Below are 6,939 nucleotides of genomic sequence, written 5' to 3'. Positions count from 1 at the left end.
TTTTTGTCCTTTCTCCTGTTGATGTGTTGAATTATATTAATTGATTTGTGTATGTTGAACCAGCTTTGCCTCACTGTGATGAATCCAGTTTGATCATAGTGTAAAATTTTTTGATGAGTTGTTGTAGGCGGTTGCTCAACAGCCATCAAGTGTAGATCCGTGCAGTATAAGGGTTGAAAGACGAGCAGATTTCCAGAGATAGAAAAAAAGAATGAGAGAGGTCAGGGGAGGTACAAGAGGATTAACGTAGGAGTGTAAGAATATTGTAGTAATGAAGAAAAGGTATAGCATAAGGATAACTGACCTAAGTTGTTAAGTAGGTAGCATATTTGAGTATTCTTGGTTGGTAGTTATTTGATTTAAGGGCATGACATATATGATTCCAGTATTTTGTTGAGAAGTTTTGCATCGATGTTCATCAAAGAAATGGGTCTATACTTCTCTTTCTTTGATGAATCTCTGTCTGGTTTGGGGATGAGGGATATACTGGCTTCACAGAATGAGTTTGGTGAACAACCTTCATTTTCAATTTCGTTGAAGAGCTTGAGGAGTATTGGTGTGAGCTCTGCTTTGAAGACCTTATATAATTCAGCTGTCAATCCATCTGGCCCTGGGCTCTTATTAAGTGAAAGTTGTCTAATTTCCATTTCTATTTCAGAGCTTGAAATAGGCTTGTTGAGTTGGGTTAGCTCTTCTTGGTTCAGTGTGGGTATGTTAATCTTGTCTATGAATTCATCCATTTCTTCTAGATTCTCAAATTTGTTGGCGTAAAGGTTTGAGAAGTATTCCCTCATGATATTCTTGATCTTGGTAATTTCTGTCGTGATATTACCATTTTCATCTGCGATTTTGTTTATTTCAATATGCTCTCTTGTTTTTTTGGTAAGATTTGCTAAGGGCTTGTCAATTTTGTTAATTCTTTCAAAGAACCAACTCCTTGTTTTGTTGATTCTTTCTATAGGTTTTTGTTATTCCAAATCATTTAATTCTGCTTTGATTTTAAAATTTGCTTTCTCCTAATGGGTTTAAGGTTTGTTTGTTGCTCATTTTCCAGGAGGTTAGAGTGAGACATTAACTAGTTGGTTTGACATTTTTCCAACTTGCTGTTGTAGGCACTCAGCGCTATAAATTTTCCTCTGAGTACTGCCTTTGTTGTGTCCCTAAGGAGTTGATATTTGTGTGCTCCTTATTGTTAAATTTCATAAACAGTTGGATATCTGTTCTGCTGTCTTCGATTACCCATTGTTTTTGATTCAACAATGTGTTGTTCAGTCTCCATGAGTTACAGGGTTTTCGTTGGTGGAGATGTGTGTTCTGCTCCAATTTGATGCCTTTATGGTCTGAGAGTGTGCATGGAATAATTTTAGTGTTTCTGAATCTGTCCAGGTTTGTTTTATGGCCTAAGATGTGGTCTATTATGGAAAATGTTCCATGTACTGCTGAGAAAAACGTATATTGTGTTGTTACTGGGTGGAATATTCTGCAGATGTCTGTTAGATCTAGTTGGTCTATATAGTTGTTCAGTTGTAAGGTTTCTCTGTTGAGTTTTGCCTTGTTCATCTGTCCATAGGTGAGAGTGGTGTGTTAAACTCACCAACAATCACTGTATTTCGATCTATGTATGGTTTCAGTGTAAGTAAATTTGCTTGATGAAGTTTGGAGCTCCGGGATTGGGTGTGTAAATATTTAGGATCGTTATGTCTTCCTGGAGGAAAGATCCCTTTAGAAGTATGTAGTAACCTTCTTTGTCTTTTCTTACTAATTTTAGTTTGAAGTCTATTGTATCTGATATGAGGATGGCAACTCCAGCCTGTTTATGGGGGTAGTTAGCTTGATAGAGTTTATTCCAACCTCTCACTTTCAAAAGATGATTGTTTTTGGGTAAGATGTGTCTCTTGAAGACAGCAGAACGATGGCTCTTGCTTTTTGATCCAACTAGACAGCCTATGCCGTTTAATTGGAGAGTTAAGTCCATTGATATTGAGAGTTAGGATTGACAGATATTTATTAGTTCCTACCATTTTTAAAAGCTTTTAGTAGGGCCTGTGTCTTGACAGTTCTTGTGGTCCTTAGATGGTATGCTGTTTAGGTGCCATTTCTTTCCCTATGTTGCATTTATTTTGGTTTTCTATGTATAGAGCATCTTTGAGAATTCTTTGTAGTGTTGGTTTTTTTTGACATATTGTTGCAGCGTTTCCCTGGAATGGAATGTTTTTATTGTTCCCTCAGTTATGAATGAGAGCTTAGCTGGCTACAATATTCTTGGTTGGTAGTTATTTGATGTAAGGGAATGACATATATGCTTCCAGTCACTTCGTGCTTGCATGGTCTCTGCTGAGAAATCTGGGGTTATTCTGATTGGTTTGCCTTTATAGGTTACTGATCCCTTTTCCCTGGCTGACTTTAGGATCTTTCCTTTCGTTTCTATTGATCCAGTTCGGATCACAATGTGGCAGTGGGAAGTTCTTTTCTGGTCAGGTCTGTTTGGGGTTCTAAAAGCTTCTCGTATCTGGATGGGCCTGCCCTTCTGGATATTTGGGAAATTCTCTGAGATGATTACCTGAAGTATATTTCCAATACCATTGACCTGTTTCTCCACGCCCTACTCAATACCAACTAGCCTTAAATTAGGCTTCCTAATTGCATTTTGGACCTCCTGAAGCGCTCTCTCATATTTCCTACATTTGGATTGACTCATTTTCTGTTCTTTCTCTATAATAACTAAATTATCTTCAGCCCCGGAAATTCTCTCCTCTGCATTGTCTAACATGCTATCAAAACTATCTACTTTACTTTTCATCTCCCTTGCTACTAATTGCTCATTTCTGATGCCTTGCCCCTCTTGTTTTACATCATGTATGGATTTCTTTATCTGCTTGATTTCCTTTTGAGTGTTTAGCTCAGTAGCTTTATTTTCTTTGGACATTTGTTGGAGTTTGGTCACGTTTTTATTTGTGGATTCTATGAATTCATCCATCTTTCTTTGAAAAACCTTTATTATGGCCTCCTTTATGGCTTCTTCTTTTTAACTTAACACCTTGTTTATGCTTTCCTCTTGTTCAGGTATGGCTTCCTCCATTATCTCTTTCTTTATATTTTCACATTGTCCATTAATGATGTTTATCAATTGCATTTGTGTAGCACTTGGAAGACTCTCCTCTAGCTTTGCCAGTGACTGTTCCATTGTCTGTTTACATTGGGTGGGGGATGTTGTTTCTTGATTTGACATTTTTCTTGAGTTTCTTGTTCTGCCCATTTGAAAATGGGAGCAAGATTACTACTAAATACGATTATAGTTTTTCAGATATAACCAACCTAGACCTCTGTAGCTGGCAGACACTAGATGTTCACAAGTTTTGATTGGTATTATCACTCTTTCTTTTTGTGCACTTACAGACCAGTCTAATACAACCACTGATAAGCGATTTATACCCAAAACAATAAGCCTCTCAATCCAATCTCGATTGTCTTTAAGTCCCGCTGAGCCTAGAGAATAATTAACCACCTACATATACAATATTGCTCAACAGCCATCAAGTGTAGATCCGTGCAGTATAAGGGTTGAAAGACGAGCAGAAGTCCAGAGATAGAAAAAAAATAATGAGAGAGGTCAGGGGAGGTACAAGAGGATTAACGTAGGAGTGTAAGAATATTGTAGTCATGAAGAAAAGGTATAGCATAAGGATAACTGACCTAAGTTGGTAAGTAGGTAGCATATTTGAGTACAAAGTTTGGAAAGTATTAGAATAAAACTTATGTGTTGCTGCACGACTAGCTCTTAGACCAACCAGTGGCCTCACAGTGGACCATGGGATGGATCTGTTTGTCTTGTCTACGTTGAGGGAAAGGGGTATTTCACAAGATGCAGAAGCGAAGATTTCAGAAGCAAATGCTGTGAGTGAATTAGCTCGTAAAAAGCATTTTTATTTTCTTTTATCTTTCTGCCAGTCTTGGGGCTGGAATTCAGGGTCTGAGCACTGTCCTCGGGTTTTCTCAAGTCTAGCCCTCTGCCACTTGAGCCACAGTGCCACATCTAGATTTTCTATCTGTGTGATACTGAGCAATCAAACCCAGATCTTCATGGATGCTAGGCAAGCACTCTACCACTATGCCAAACTCTCAACCCTGACATAGTAATTATAAAGTCATCATCATCATATCAAAATATCCTTTCTCCTACAAAGAATGAACACTTATCTATGTGTGTAATGCTTTTTTTTTCATTTCACTAATTCTTCTGTGTTTTTCCCTCCTGCATTTTTTACACATGACAGCAAAGCTAATCATCAGGAAAAAATTGATTAGGATACAGAAACCTAATAATATCCTAGTAGATTGACGTCAAAAATATGTGCAAGATGCCCTGTGTGTTTGACCTAGTGGTAGAGTCCTTGGCTACCACGCAAAATGACTCAGGTTTGATTCCTCATTACCACATACATAGAAAACGCTGCAAGTGGTGCTGTGGCTCGTTGGGACAGCTAAAGCTTAAAGAAAGCCCAAGAACTATGTTCAGACTCTGAGGTCAAGTCCCAAGACTAGCAAAAACCAAAAAAATTCGACAAGGGGCAAAATGCAGGCAGAGAAGGCACTGTGAAGCAAATGTTTTGTAAAGGATGAGGGCAATATTGGCCCTTAAGTTTGGGTCTTACCTAAGAAAGGCCCCTTGAGCCTGAGACCAGACTGGTAGTTGGGCCTAGTGGAAGACATTGGGATTGGACAAATAAGATGGGCTGTTTACTACATCCACATGTATATTGTGAGATTGGAGGAGAGATTCAGCCTGCAGTATGTCTTTGGTGAGGTCTTTGTGAGCAAGGATCTTTGGTCATTGGGCCCTGAAAGGTGACCCTGCCTCCCTCACAATGGAACAGAATATGGAACCGTGGTACCCAAGCAAGTGTAACAAACAACCAACTCAAGCCAGCTCACTTGGCCTTTGGCTCAGGAGGAAGAAAGATGTTGCTGTGCTGTTGCCAAAGGTCAGGAAACTCGAGTCTCAGGCATGGAAGTTGTGGATACCTTACTGGAAGATGTACATGCTAGATCATTGACAAGCCACAAATCCAGTATAACAGGCCTTTCTCTAAGAAGAAGGCTAGGAAAACCCAAGGCAACCAGATGAGGTATATTTCTAAGAAGAAATGTATTTGACCCCATCATCCTCCCCACACACTACAACTTTCTTTTTTTTTCATTTTTTATTGTAATTAATAAAAGGGTTACATGATATTTGCCAGGAAGAAGGTGCATTAATTCACATACATTGATACCCTTTCACATGTCTTGGTACACATTTCCCTCCAACCCCACACCCCCAACCCTTCTTGGTTTTCCCCCCTTCCCTATAAAATTTCAAATATCCAAATACAAATAAATTCAATATATCAGATAACAAAGTGAGATACTATACCAATATGGGATAACCAAGAACAGCAAAGGAGATGAGAGACAACATAGTACATTAAGGACAACAATCATTCATTATGTAGCTTTTGTTGCAATACCCTGGAGGTCCTTTCAATTAGCTTCACATTTTATGGCCTTATACATGGCCTTTTACTCTATGGCAAATCTCTGCTAGTAGAGCCCAAGGTTTCTACTGATTATGACGAATGAGGGGAACCACTGAGCCTAAGTTCCTTTGAGTCTGTCTTACTTCACTTAATATGATTTGTTCTATTCTTGCCATTTCCTAACAAATGGGGCGATGTCATTCTTTCTGACAGCAGCATAGAATTCCATTGTGTACAAATACCACAACTTGTTGATCCAGTCATCAACTGAGGGTCATCTGGGTTGGTTCCATATCTTTGCTATGGTGAATAGTGCTGCAGTGAACATTGTGCTAGTGGGTTTAGTATGCCCTTGTTTCTGGATTGTTGGGTAAATGCCAGGTGGTGGAATTGCTGGGTCATAGGGGAGTTCTATGTTTAGCCTTTTGAGGCACTGCCACACTGCTTTCCATAGTGGTTGAACGAGTTTGCACTCCCACCAACAGTGTAGTAGTGATCCCTCCTGGCCACATCCCCTCCAGCGTCTGTTGTCATTCGTTTTCCTGATCCTGGCCATTCTAACTGGAGTGAGGTGGAATCTTAGAGTTGTTTTGATTTGCATTTCTTTTATGACCAGAGATGTGGAGCATTTCTTCATGTGTCTATAGGCCATTTTTGTTTCTTCTTCAGAGAAGACTCTCTTTAAGTCTTTGCCCCATTTTTTAATGGGATGGGTGTTACTTTGGAGGTTAGTTTTGGAGTGATTCAATTTTTTGAGTTGTTGATATATTTTAGATATGAGGCCTTTGTCCGTTGTTTGGTTGGTGAAGATCTTCTCCCACTCTGTAGGCTTCCTGATTAGTTTAATAGCTATATCCATTGCCATACAAAAGCTCTGCAGTTTAATTCAGCCCCACTTATCCAGCCTTCCTCTGATTTGTTGTGATTCTTGGTCCTTATTAAGAAAGTTTCGAACTGTGCCAAGGAGGCCTAGTGTATCTCCTATTCCTTCCTGTAAACTTTTCAGTGTGTCAGCTTTTACCTCCAGGTCTTTGATCCATTTGGAGTTAATTCTAGTGCAAGGTGACAAAGAAGGATCCAACTTTAGTTTTCTGCAGGTGCTTAACCAGTTCTGCCAGCACAACTTGTTGAAGAGGCTATCTTTCTTCCATTCTATTTTTTTGGCTCCCTTGTCAAAGATTAGGTGGCCATAGGTCTGTGGTTTAATATCTGGGTCGGCAGTTCTATTCCATTGGACCTCAGACCTGTTCTTGTGCCAGTACCAAGCTGTTTTGAGAATTATAGCTCTGTAAATAGAGTCTAAAGTTTGGAATTGAAATTCCTCCAGTGCTGTTCTTTCTGCTAAGAAGTGTTTTTGCTATATGGGGTCTTTTATTATTCCATATGATATTTTGAATTGCCTCTTCTATTTCTTTAAAGAATG

The sequence above is a fragment of the Megascapheus bottae genome, unplaced genomic scaffold, assembly GCF_031878675.1.
Source record: "Megascapheus bottae isolate mThoBot1 unplaced genomic scaffold, mThoBot2.hap1 HAP1_SCAFFOLD_41, whole genome shotgun sequence".
NCBI classification, from domain to species: domain Eukaryota; kingdom Metazoa; phylum Chordata; class Mammalia; order Rodentia; family Geomyidae; genus Megascapheus; species Megascapheus bottae.
Note: the sequence above shows the minus strand (reverse complement) of the source record.